This window comes from Protopterus annectens, chromosome 3.part0, assembly GCF_019279795.1.
Source record: "Protopterus annectens isolate FY-2018-M chromosome 3.part0, PAN1.0, whole genome shotgun sequence".
NCBI lineage: Eukaryota > Metazoa > Chordata > Ceratodontiformes > Protopteridae > Protopterus > Protopterus annectens.
Window position 1 is genome coordinate 1,187,910,539 of NC_056731.1, and position 13,926 is coordinate 1,187,924,464.

Sequence of the window (13,926 nt, forward strand, 5' to 3'; positions counted from 1 at the left end):
GCTACACAGGTTTCCTAGTCAACATGGCATCTATAAGCCATATTTACTCTGACATACACTAATACCCTACAATGGTGTAGCATGGTAATTTACAGTGTTACCATGACTACAGGTCTGTACCTTACCTTGGTACAACACTGGGCATAAATTAGCAAATGTGCATATCAGTGACACAGATACAAACAGCTGCTACCAGTAACATTGTGGAGATGGTAAATGCACTAAGTGGCCAGAATAACAATGTACAGTGTGTGCATGACCTGTATAATGATGTATAGTACATGAACAGTGACATAACAAAAGGAACAGGGAGTAGATGGCTGGTCAGGTTGCTGCTGGCTAATGCAGCCTCCACTGGTAATTCTGTAAGGCGCTTGGCAACCGCCCTCTGGTCTGCATCTCCAGGCCATGCTGTTTGTTGCTTTGAGATAGTCAGGATGTGAGGTAGCCAGTCACAGGCCAAGCATATCCAGATGACACAAAAAAAGACAATAGTTCAGTGACATGACCAGTAACAGTTTTATTAACATTACATAAATAAAATACTTGGTCATGTTACTAAACATTTTTTTTCATGTGAATACTTCATCTGAAATTAGTTTGGTTTTACCTTCTGAAGCTTGTGAGTGCCTTTATTTATACAGACCCCTCCTGAGAAACCATCATTGTCAGATCTCACCAAATAGCTCTCTACTAACGGGCATGACTGGTCCAACTGTGACCAACAAAGCTCCTCAGTCTCCAGACTTAGGACACCTCATCAGGACACACAGTCTCACTCTCTGACTTCTACATTCTCAGTTTCCCTGAGGGCAGATGGAGTGACACTCTTGTACATGGCTGCCATCTAGATCATCTTGCAGTTGTTGACCTCTGACATGGGACACACTGTTATGGTGCAATGGCATGCTCCTATGGTTCTATATTGTTCTTGTCAGGGACCACATCATACATTGAAACCACAGGACACCACAGTGCATATCACCGATGTTTGTGACATGCCAGTTCCATCCCTCCAGTGGAAATGTGATCCCTGAATTTCCATAACCTGCTATCAGAATACTTGGCTGCCATGCTGACCTAACATAACTTTGACCCATGTAATAATGTTGTTGTCATCTCTCACTCTGCCCTCCCACCTGAGTAAGCGATGATGACTATGTCCTACCCACCCCTTAACCTGCATGAGTATGGTAAAAGCTGAAGCAGAGCAAGACCACTGTATGCACTGCCTTGTAGTGACTGGAAATAAAAATGCATGCCATCATTTTATTCTAGATGCCACCTCCTTGTCAGTACTGGAATGTATCCATACCTGCCTCTGCCTGAAGTGCTACCTGCTCTTCCTCAAATGTCTGCCCTCCTCCTCAGCTACTGCTCCTTTTGCTTTGGTGAGCCCTGTTTGCATGTTTCTGTAGCTGCAGCTGTTTCCAATATGTTGTACAGGAAACACACAACAGATAATATGGCTATAAGTCTGTAGTGCATACTGCAATGCCCCACTGGATGCAGCAAGGCAACAAAAAGTATCCCTTCAGTTCCTGGACTGAAAAATATTTGCCAAAATCCTGTCCTCTAGGCTAGACAGGATATTGACTCATTTAGTCCAGCTAGGACAGAATAGATTTATACATGGTATGATGATTAGTCATAATTGGTGAGAATTAGTTACCTTCCTAGTGGGGCCCAAGATGAAACAGGATGAATCAGAAGTAGTTTGATTAGACATCTCCAAAGTTATTGATACACTACAGCGTGATCATTTGCACCATATCTAGAAACACTGGGGTTTGGTGAAACATTCCCTACATGGGTAAATGGAGGACTATCTGAAATAGCTCATATCAAAAAGGAGACTAGACAGGGATGAGGATAACCCCTTTCACATGGGTTATTCCTTCTGATAATGGAAGAGCACAGTCAAAATTAAGGCTTTTCTAAACAGAAAGCTTGAATCCCATGGGATAAATGATACTTTGTATCTCTTTGTTGAGGTCTGTCTATTATGGAGCACAAATATTCCTGGCATCATACTTGGTGTACTGAAGTTATTTAAAGAATTCAAGGCAGCCTGTCCACTAAAACGTAACATGCAAACGTCATCATGGGAACACTGTGGCAAAAAGGAATACAACCTTGGCCCAGTCATACTCTCACAGTCCAGTATCCCACAATATTTAGGCCTCCTGATAAGGAATAGTTGGACAACAACCGTAGATGTTAGTTTATCTGACCTAATCACAAGAATAAAGAAAATACCTACTCAAACTACAGCTAAGGCGTACCCTCTCAGGTACAATCCAAATCCAGAAAACTATGATTATGCCCCATATAATGTATCTTCTATGAAATCTTCCCATCCCAACAGATCATCCAAAAATAACCTAGCATCAAGATACAATAAATTCAGGAATATTGGGAACCACATCCAAGAGGATAGTGGTGCAGGGAGCTTATATTTCAAAAGATTTTGGAGGCTTGGGTCTAGCCTTCATTTCTAGTTATGTGCTGGCATTTAAGTTAGCCGAGATTTTAAGATTTTACAACAAAGAATGAATACTAAAAACACTCCAGTATAACACCAACAAAGGAAACTCCTCTTATCGCCCCAGGGTTGAATACTAGAACTACACAAAGAGAGTATTAAGTTAGGGGGCATGGGATGGGAAGAAGGTCACACAGATATAATTTGAAATCATCTGCATATTCTAAGCTAAGGAAAGCAGCAGGCAACTCTAGACAGCCCTGGATTAGTAAGAGAATTAGGAGTGAGATCAAATAATTGATGGCCAACACCAACAGAGACCTAAAAGTTTACACGAATTAAGTCTGGAACGTGTTCTGTGAACAAGACTGGTTCATGAACAAGCAGATCACCCACATTTGGCAAAACAATGTCAAGGTAAATGGCAAGAAAGGAGAAGGATGCCCTGGTACAGCAGTAAGAAAGTCAGAGCTAACACAATATAAAGTAATATGTGGGAACCTATGGTCAAGGCATTAAAGCACAGAGTAGAATGTAAGTGGGGTAGGTCAGAAGGAGTGACCATAGTCTGGGAGGCTCCACTCAAGCTTAACAGAGGGTCAAAATTTAGGAAGCACCAGAAGAGGTGCTACTCGGATGGTATCTAACCCTAAGCAGGCAGTTGAAGCAAGGCTCCAAAGTGAAATCTGGAGATTCACCTCCCCTAACACAGATAGCATTCACATGTAGTGGGGCTGCCCTCAGTTTAAGACTCATTGGAGTTATTTGCAGACAATATTACAGAAAGTATTTGAAGTCCCAATATAGTACGATTGGAAATTCTAGATATTTTGGATAATAAAATGGAAGCAGCCATCACATTCCCTGGCCCTAGAAGTAGGACAGGTACTGTCTAGCACAATAAAATTGATCTGTGTCAAGGAATGTAAATCTAAGAAAATGTTTCAAGATTATGTTAAAAATTTTATACATAATCATGCAAGCAATATGTTGCACTCTTTCAAAGATGCTAATCAGAATGCAAAGCTACCCTTTGCTTAGAATATTTTTTTTACTAGATACAATAAACACTAACTGGATATCATGACAACTGTAAGTGTACATTCATGAAGCTATCAAGGTTTGATAGTGAAACAGATGAGCTTGTTAATAGTGTGCATAGTTAACGGTTTTCTTTTTCAGGTTAATTCCAGAAAATATTCATGTATGAGTCACAACAGCAGGTTGTTCATTGGTGTTGACTAATTATGTATTCTGTAAACTCGCATGATTATCTTATTATTTCCTTTCAGCTTATATGTTGTTAATTTTTAAGAAATAAAATGCAGTTTAAAAAACATCCCTTCATTTTGCTAAAATCATGCGCCATCATGTTCTGTGTTTCTGCATAGGCAATGCTGTACACCATTGCTGCAATGCTTTGGGGATGAAGCTAGGAACATCATCCATTACTCCACGGTATATCCGGCATTACCTACACCACTCAACAGTTACATCATTATTAGTTGTCTTTTACCTGCTTGCAGGACTACTGTACTGGCTTCTGTACCTACCTATTTGCATGTATATTAAACGGATAATTCTGTGGGATTTCCCCAACAAGAACTATTGGAATAGGTTGGAGGTGTGCTATATATTTTAAATCATGGGAACTGCCTGCCTTGTGCATGAATGTATTATAGGTGATACCCTGACTTGTAAAACATGCAAAACCTGTGTGTTAGCAGTTTGACTGAAGAAGCTTAGGGTAGCAGATATGGGATGTACAGCAAAGTGGCACAGCTTCAGGAGAGAACATGGAAGGAACAGATGCTGGTGGTCTGATCAATAAGACAACAAAGGGCAGATTGAAAGTGAGAGGAGGCAACTAGAGGTCAGTAGACAAAACAGGTGGGAAGAGGTAGGTGGAGTAAGGTGGTAGAAAAGAGAACTTAGGCAGCAATTATAAGAAGAATAGATGTGTCACAGAGTAAGGTGAAGGGAGAAAATGAAAGACAGCAGAGGTATAGCCGGAAATTCCCATTTTGTACTCACAACATTATATTGCTGTCTCCAAATGCACATCAAATTTAAAAAAAACTATTTTGTATGCATCTCTCCATGTGTTGCCCCTACAGTTCATAACTGTGTTTAATTTTTAGAGCAGAACTCCTACCCTACTAAAGTTATGCTCAGACCCATGTTATAAGTACTAGTTTAGACATTTGCAAATATCTTCTGGTCTCCAGGTATATTTGCATGAATAATAAGATGCCTAAATTGTCATACTATTATGGATAAATGAGACGGAGTGAGACTACATGAGATACTTCTAACTATGACAACTGGACAAAAATGAGACGGAACTCTAATATCAATAGAAAAATGGTTTTCCTTTGGTTGTCAACTGCTGCTTTGTTGCTACCAATGTGATCACAGTTAACTGATAGCTTTCTTATCTAATCAGTGTCACAGGATATGGAACCTTCTTTTGTTGCAGGTGATATTATGAGTCCTCCTGGTCATATAACTTAAAGAAAGTGAGCAGGTGTTTTTCCCTCCTTTATCTCAGTTTGTGTGGCCTTAGAGATAGTATATTTTGTGACTGAGACTACGAGGTGCAGGGGCAGAGCCACAGTGCAAAAGTAATGTTTTTTAAGTTTTGTGCAATCTTTTGATTCTAGTTTCTATATTCATATTTTTGTGTGCTCCAGTTTTTAAGTTTCTTACTAGGCTATCAATCCTGAAAGATCTTTAGAAGTTTTTTAGCCTTTGTAATTCAAACATACATCACCAACAGCAAACAGAACATTTATATATTACCCTTTCCATACAGAACAAGGGTGCTACTCCAGGGATGAATTTGTGAATTTGTATCCATTCATCCAGATTATGTTTGAATAAAATAAGAGAAGCACTTTATTTTATGTGGAAAGGAAGTCAGTTCCAAAGAAGTGAACTCTCTGTGAGATGTATCCACCCCTCTGTAATGTTTCAGGTGAGATAAAGATCTCATGAGAGGGTGTTTATGGCATCATTGGACTTGTGGATATGTAGTAGGTCTGAGAGGATAAGATCTGTTGAGACTCTGTATGTGAAGTGGAAGTCACCTTCAGAAACTTGTACTATTGCAAAAATGGCACCTAGTTTACAGTCATCACATGGCTTGGTGAGCCATAAGTCCTTTACATTAGCTTTCACCTCCGAGAAATAAATATCAAATAGGAGTGGCACAAGGACAGACCCCTGTGGTACACTGCTGGTGAGAGGTCTTTTGGAAGAAAATAATCTCTATAGGGATTTTGACAGGTCCTTTTTCAGGCTAACCAATGGGCATCCTAGTATGTCATCTGGACCATTAGAGGCAGTGTTCCTGCCTTCTGATAGTGCCTTGAGGATTTGCTTTTGGGAGACTGAGGGGGCAGTGTAGATGTAGGTATGTGATCTGTGAACATTTTTGAGGAAGGAAAGGGGGGGTTGAGCTAAACTTATCTGATAGTAGACTGGCTATGTCCTCTGGGTCTGAGAGGTGATATTATCTACTATTAGGTCCGCACAGTGTTGGCACTGTTTTTGAAGTTTCTAATATAGTTACAGAAGGCTTTTTGTTTGTCTTTATCCTGGGTGGCTATTTTTACCTGATATCTGACTTTGGTTGATTTGATCAGGGACTGGAGTTAGTTATTAAGTTTAGCAAGAGCATTTTTGGCGTGCTAGGAGTTATATTTATTTTAACTTGTAATGAGTTTTTCTTTCCTCCTCTTGTGGAACTTGTTTATATTTGGGTTCCACCATAAGGTTTCATTTTTAAATTTGGAATAATATTTACTTCAGAGGGGGACAGATGCCTCTGTGCAGCTATATACATGAGCATAGTATTTGACAGTAAAGGATTCAGGATACACAATGTCAGGTTGGGAGGGGATATTGAATTTAGCCAGGTCATCACTCAGAATTAAGTAGAGCCTTAGAATAATCTCTGAATACCGAGTCATTGAAAGGTGCTTCTGGCTTTAGTCTTGTAAAGAATGTGTCTGATTCATAGTCAGATTTGAGCAGAGAGAGAGAGTTACAGATGGTAATGAACAGAGCTGACCCTAGATTGCTAAGGACCAAGTCCAGGATTTTGTCGCTTCTATTTGGGGTGCAGACTAACTTGTCCGGAGAGTTTGCATTAATGAAGTTTAGAAATCACTGGAAACACATGTTAAGGGATGCATAAGTCTTCCAATTTATAGAGGGGTAGTTGAAGTCCTCCAGAGGAATGGTGTTTGGACTGATGCATAGGGACTCCATAATCATCAAGTAGGAGGTATGGTAAGATGAAACATGGAGAGGGTCCTAAAGTCAACTGTGATGTGATATGGGATTTTATTAATGGTATGTTGGACATGGAGGACTTCCATGTTATTATCCTGCCCAGCAAATCTTGAGATAACACTTCCTTTAATGAATATGCAGCTGTCCCTGTCTTTAGTGTCCTCAACTAGTGCAGTGGTCCTGAGTGCATGGTAAATAATGGAGTCCTTGAACTGATGGTTTTGTTGCATTCCAGGGTAAGGAGTACCTGTAGGGAGTTTTTTTAAGGCTCCTAGCATTGAGCAGCAAAACCTTTATTATATCCAGATTCTGTTTTGTTATGTTGGATGGTTTCGGATATTGACATTGTCTACAAATAGCACTGGTGACAGGTCTTTTAGAGGAAAATAATCTGTTTTGGCTAATATACAGAAGCCTTGGGGAGAAATGTGCCAACCATCTCTGCCAAAGCAGTTTGGACTGTCAACCATCTTTCCCAAGGCTGATATATATTGGATCCACTAAGAATGACACCAGAAGCAAAGCCAGTTGTTGAAATCCATATTCATTTGTTTGTCTTGTGACCTCATTCTCAGTGCATCATTCTCAGTGATGATAAAATGCTGCTCAAGGCTAGGTTCATGCCTCCCTTTGATATATATTCCAAAAGCTCCATCATGTCTCTCTTCATATAGTCCAGCGTGCTAAGTCTCAAGTCATTTATTTCCACAAGTATTATGGCTGTGCCATTTGTGAACTCCTGGTGCAAAGACATAAGTGCATCATGTGCAATGTGACAAATCATAGCCCCTGATAAACAACTAGCAGTGACCCTCTTCTTGCACAGCCTGGTGAGTGGTGCATCAATGTGTCTTTTTAATTTCTCCAAATTTTTTGAATTTTAATACCATAACGGGAATGGACCCCATTCCTAAGTAAGTGTATAACTAATGTTCATGAAATTAGTATTGCTTCAATCTTTGCTTTTAGCCAACAGTGATGTTCCCAGCACCTACAATGTCCCCAGAATTGACTCCTTCTGCAATTCATACAGAGTTGCATGTATTGGTAGCATATCTAAATATGGCTGTTGATTATTTTCATTAGAGCCATTGTTTCGACTTCTATTGAAACTGTCTATTACCTGTTGGTAATGGGTCAGCCCATGTGATGTATACTTCATCATTTTCAATAATGCTTTGCAGTTCATGTTTCTAATGTTTCTCAGCTCCTTCTATATTGTACTGTTTGATCAATCTCCATTGCAATGGCCTTGCCACATTATTGTGCTCTTCAATATACAGGTCCTCTGCCAAGAGTGCATCATACCTAGCAACAAGATGTGCAACTGTTTCCAATTGTCTTTACAGAACCTACATTTGTTTATGTCTCCCAAATATTCAATGGACTTTTTAAACTAATGTGTATGTAGACCACTATCCTAGCCTGTCATTATTAACCTTCCATCTTTCTCTTTAACCATTCCTGTATCAAATCCTGGTCAATACGAGGTTGTTTCATGAGATCTTTATACTTACCACTGTATTTATGACTTTTCCACATTTCTTTCCTTCTCCTCTGACCTTTCTCCTTATATTCTTTCCTTTGTTGTTTTTGGCACATTCAGCCACTGTCTGTTTTTTGCCTGTTCTGGTGTAATTTCCATTCTGGTTTGACACAGGAATGCTACTGCTAAACTAAGCAGATAGGTCATCTTAGAGTTCTTCTCCTCGTGTTTGAAAACTTTTTTATGTTTGGATCTGATGAGGTCAGCAGATATGTATGCAGTCCCATGACTGCCTATTTATACATGTAATCAATTTCAAGTAGGCCTATACCACCTTCAGAGTATGGAATATATAATCTGTGTATAGACTGATTTTTATATATCATTTTATAAGCATGAAGCATTTGTTTTGTGTTCCTATCCAGCTGATCCAATACCTTTTGAGGCCAGTCAGTCACAACAAAACTGTAAGTTAGAACAGAAAGTGCAAATTGTATAGCTTAGACCTTATTCCTAGATGTCAACACTGTTTTCAATATTAATTTTAGTTTTCTGAAATGTTCCTTACTCGGTTTTATTTGCATTTGTTCATGTTTTATTGCGTATCCTTCATCAGTTCCCAAATATTTATACACTTCCTCCTGCTCAAGTTTCTTTACATTACATTACTGTCACAGACTGATAATTTATTGGTCCTGCAACTTTCCTGCTTTAAATGTTGCTTTTGCACATTTATCAAGACCGAATCACATTGTTACATCATCTGAGAAAGTTTTAACCATTTAAAGTTGTGTTTCCAACTACTCATTTGATGAACTGTACAATTTTAAGTCATCCACAAAAAGTAGATGAGAAGTCATTAAGCAAGGTTGTTTTCTGGAAGTCAAATTGTAACCAAGATGTAATCTGTTAAGTGATCAGCTTAATGGGTTTAAGGGTGAGACAAAACAACAGTACTGACAACGTATCACCCTGGAATATCCCACTTTGAATTTTAATCCCTGGGATAATAATTTTCCCTTTCTCATGGCTTAATTGTAAAGTGTCTTGCCATTGTTTCATGGTCACTGTCCAGTAATTGATCAATGTAGGGAGTATCTTATACATCTGTAAGCACTACTTTATCCATGAATGTGGGATGTGGTAAAATGTTTTTTTTTTTTGTTTTTTTTGTGATCTATCCATGCCATATTTAGATTCTTCCCCTTTTTACAAGTCTCCATTATGACAAATGATCCTTTGTTCAATATGACTTTCTTTTCTTACCCTATTGTTCTATTGCAATTATTGAGTTTTCTTCTAAATGAATATCAACTCTGTATAATTTCCTGTATATAGTTTGTACATCATCATAAGGGAAGTTATTGGTCTATAATTTTCAGGACGGCTTACAGATTTACTCTTAAGGAGGAATGTCATTTTTTTCTGTTGTTAACCAGCTTGGTTATGTTCGGGATGCAAATATAAGTAATTCTTACTCAGTGGTAAATCTTTGTGTGAAGACATTATTACTTTTAGCCAGAAGTTAGGTATTGCATCTGGGCCAGGGATTTTCCATTTAGGAGCTTTTCTTAATTTTGTTTCAATTTCTCTGGGCATTATTTCATTCCATTCCATATCCTGTGCATTTGAACTCCTTATGGTTTATTTTAATTTTTGTATCCATTCAGCATCTTTATGTTCCACAGGGTCTTCATAAATATTTCTCCAAAATGTATCTTGTTTCTTCTTTTTTGGTAGTGTTTGCATTCCTTTTTATTTGTTTCCCAGTTCTCTGTACAACTTTATGTGTCATCAATTAATTTCTTATTTTGTATTTTTCCTTCATTTTTATCTGCATACCTTGTAAGTTTTTCTGCCTGTATTGATATATTTAGTTTATTATTATTTGCAATAGTGTTTAATAGTTCCTAGTCAGTTCCAATACTGTGCAATGCTTTTATCACATCTATCTTTCTGAGTATTTTTATTGATCTGTTGTCTCTTCTATATTCTTCTAACAGTTACACTTCTTGTCTTAATTATGTTCTAGTTTTCTCTATTTGATACTTCCATGATAGCATTTAATTTCTTCTCTTCCTTTCCATTATTGTTCTATATTTTTGTGGCAAGAATTTATTTGTTACTTATTCAGATGCGCAGTCATATGTCCTATTTATTTCTTTATTATAAAATGACTGTCCATTAACATTCACAAATGAGTGTGCTAATTGGTCAGCCCAGCCAGTGTACCTGTTTTGACTCGAGCATATACCAACAGAAAAAAAGTCTGGACTTTCTTCTATTAATATATGATATGAAAATTCTAGTTTTCTTTTATTTAAAAAATAAACATGTTTAGGAATCCAGACACTTCAAAAGAGTGAGAGAGAAGGGACAGAGAAAATACAAGAATAAAAAAAATATATATTCACCCTGTCTTGTCTTTTTATATTAAGTTGTATTTTACTCTCTAATATTGCCTTTTCACATGTTAATCCTGTTATAAACATGTCATTTTGTATTCTCTTATTTAATGAATATTCACTTTTATTGGTCCTATAGCAAATTAATTTTTTAAAATATGTATTCTTACGTACTATTTTTGTTTTCAATTTTATAATAATGCTGTAGTGGAGCTTTTCTCCCCGGGTCTCTACTGAAAATGGACATATATCCAGTTAGACTAGCCCGGTCAACAAATGTAAAATGAAAATAAAAAAATAAATAAAAAATAACCGGGTATGTTACGCAAAACTGGAGAAACTTACCCAATTATCCTTATAGTTTCTCTGCCCCTTTTCCCTTGTATGGTTGAAGTCTCCAGATTTCAGTTTTGTTTTTTTTTTTGTTTTTTTTTAAGATAACTGTATATATATATATATATATATATATATATATATATATATATATATATATATATATATATATATATAGAGAGAGAGAGAGAGAGAGAGATTTATATGCCAAACAAGTCACAGTTTTGCACAGACACATATACACAATTTACACATTTTTTTTGTTACACAAACAAACAAGATCAGGAGGGGGGGTTGGCAAAATGGTTAGGGGCTTTGCTTCAAAGACACTGGAACATTTCTAATTGAGAAGATTAAGTGAATAATTTACCATACAACACAGTCATACATGTTCTAATAGCTGAGTTTTAGATGAGGAAGGAGGTGATCTTATGAGTGCTAAGAAGGTTAAACAGTACTGAAAGTAAAGTTTTTTTTTCAGTGTGTGAGTATAATTGACAAAGGAAAAGGAATTAAGATTAAGAGAAATGGTGGGGTGTGCTTCTCTTGTGCTGTCAGTGAAGTGAGAGGAGGAGAGGAATGAAGACAGAGGGGGAGGGATAAAAATAAATATGTTGAGATTCTATAGAGGTCAGTGGCAGGAAGGTAGAAGAAAAGAAAGAACCTAGGAAAATGAATTTGTGGATTCTATGAGAAATGAGAAAAGGCATTGAAAAAAAAGAAAGTTGGAAGGTATTGCTATAGTAGGAAATTAAATGAAGGACGCAAGAGGGTAGAAATGAAGGAAGACAGGGAGGAGATTCTTGAGAGCAGGTACGGGCCTAACTGTTAAACAAGCAAAATTAAAGGTTTTCACAATGTAGTTATTAATTGCAAAGGTTGAGGCCTTAAGATGTTTTGTGGTTTGTAGATAGCAAGTTTTTTTTTCATTAAATCAAAGTGGTCTGTTAGATAAATAACTGTGTTGTATGGTACTAAGAGCTGAATAAACATGGGATTTGTCTAATATTTTTTGAGTTTCATGTCGGTAAGAAAAGCAATGTGACAAGGTAGTTCTAGCCAGTTTAAAGCTTTGACTGATGAACAGTGATGGGTTTAATATGTTTTCTTTGCAATGAACCTCATAACTTTGTTTTAGCATTGCCAGAATAAAACAAGTCTTTGAAGTGTTTGGAAGACACACAGGGTCAAAGAACTTGCCTTATTGTTGATCCTGTTATGGTGTGGGGTCTCTTGATGAGGAAAAATTTATGTAGTAGTCAATGCCTCCTTTTTATTGATCCTGGGTCTAATCCATCCTGCTGGTTTCATGGTGCTGCAGTCCGGATACCTGCTTTTGTCTTATTTCAGCCCTTTATTTTGTTGGAATAAAGACCACTACTCAGTTCTCTTAATCAATGGAAGATCCTTTATTTGGCAGATGAGCACTGACACAAGAAATGACTACCAAGAGTGTTTAAACTGAGTGATAGAAATGAGAGAACCACTAAGCACGTAGTTGGAGCTCAGTCAGTAATGTCAGCCACACAGACAGCATCAAATTACTTCCTGCCACTAAATAACCGCTACTGCATTCAGCAAGTTTGTACTTATACTAGAAAACCAACCAAAAAATGTACTTCAATGGAAGAAATAAATGGAAAAGTAGAATAAACAGTAGACAGTCACTGGAAAAATATTTGCTAGATGGAGCTATTATCTAATGCTTTTACAAAGGAGAAAACACAGTGTAACAAAATGAAGGCTTGTCTATTACCTGCACAAACAACCAGGCAACACAGATATGTATAACATTCTCTATTTTAACAGAGCTGCAGTTTAATGCAAAAAGACATAAAAATACAAAAACACAGTTAAAAATATTTAACTTAACTGGAATTGGGTGCAAACTGAATTGGGTGCAAACAGATGCTTCGCCCAGACAGACAACTGTTCAGTTCCAAAGCCAGCAAGTTTAGCTGAACAAACTATAACAGAAGAAATGTTTAAAATTTGATTAAAATAAAGTACAACACCAAAAGGCCTCTAGGTGCAGTAATTTAGTTTACATGCCTGGATATTTTGTGTAAATTTAACTTGAAACATGCCATCAACCTCACTCAATAGATGAGCCTCAGTTCTCTTCTCCTTAAAGTCTTTGGTGTATTATTTCCAATGTTTTGGGGTATGTTATTTTTAATGTTTATTCTGTTATTATAGACTACCAAAAACTATATTGCTAAATATGGCAAAGATGCTTAGTGACATATTCTTTGGGAAATTATGTTATTGCATGGAATAGATCATATATAGACTTTGGTGTAATGACTCATACCCACTCCAGAGTAGGTTTCAGTGCCTTGCAAACATATATGTGCCTGTGCTGGTATACACACACACACACACACACACACACACACACACACACACACACACACACACACACACTCACATGCATAATTTAGAGTCATCAATCCACCTAGTGCATGTCTTTGGGATTTGGGAAGAAACCGATATGAACAAAAGGAAGATGTGCACACTCAGCACAGAAGGCACCCAGCTGAGAAATGAACTGCAGAACCTCTTGCTGTGACTTGATAATGTTACTAACTCTGCTGAAGTACATACATTCTATTAATAATTCTATTAATCCCACAGGGCTTCTTCACTTCTACATAAACTTTGTTGTTTGTCATCAGTAGTAAAGCATGCAAATGTGTGTGATATGCTCATTTCTTTTTAAATAAAAAAAAAATCTAAAAAAAAATAATAAAGAATGCTTTTTATTCAGTTGCCCTATAAAGTAAAAAATGAGGAAGAAGAGTGAAAACTTTGCAAAAGAAACAGAGACAAGGTGATTTCAGAAAAGTATTCCAGGTTGATTTTTGTGATTCCTGCTAGTTCTTCTGGTTACCAGAATCAGAAAACCTACCTTGATG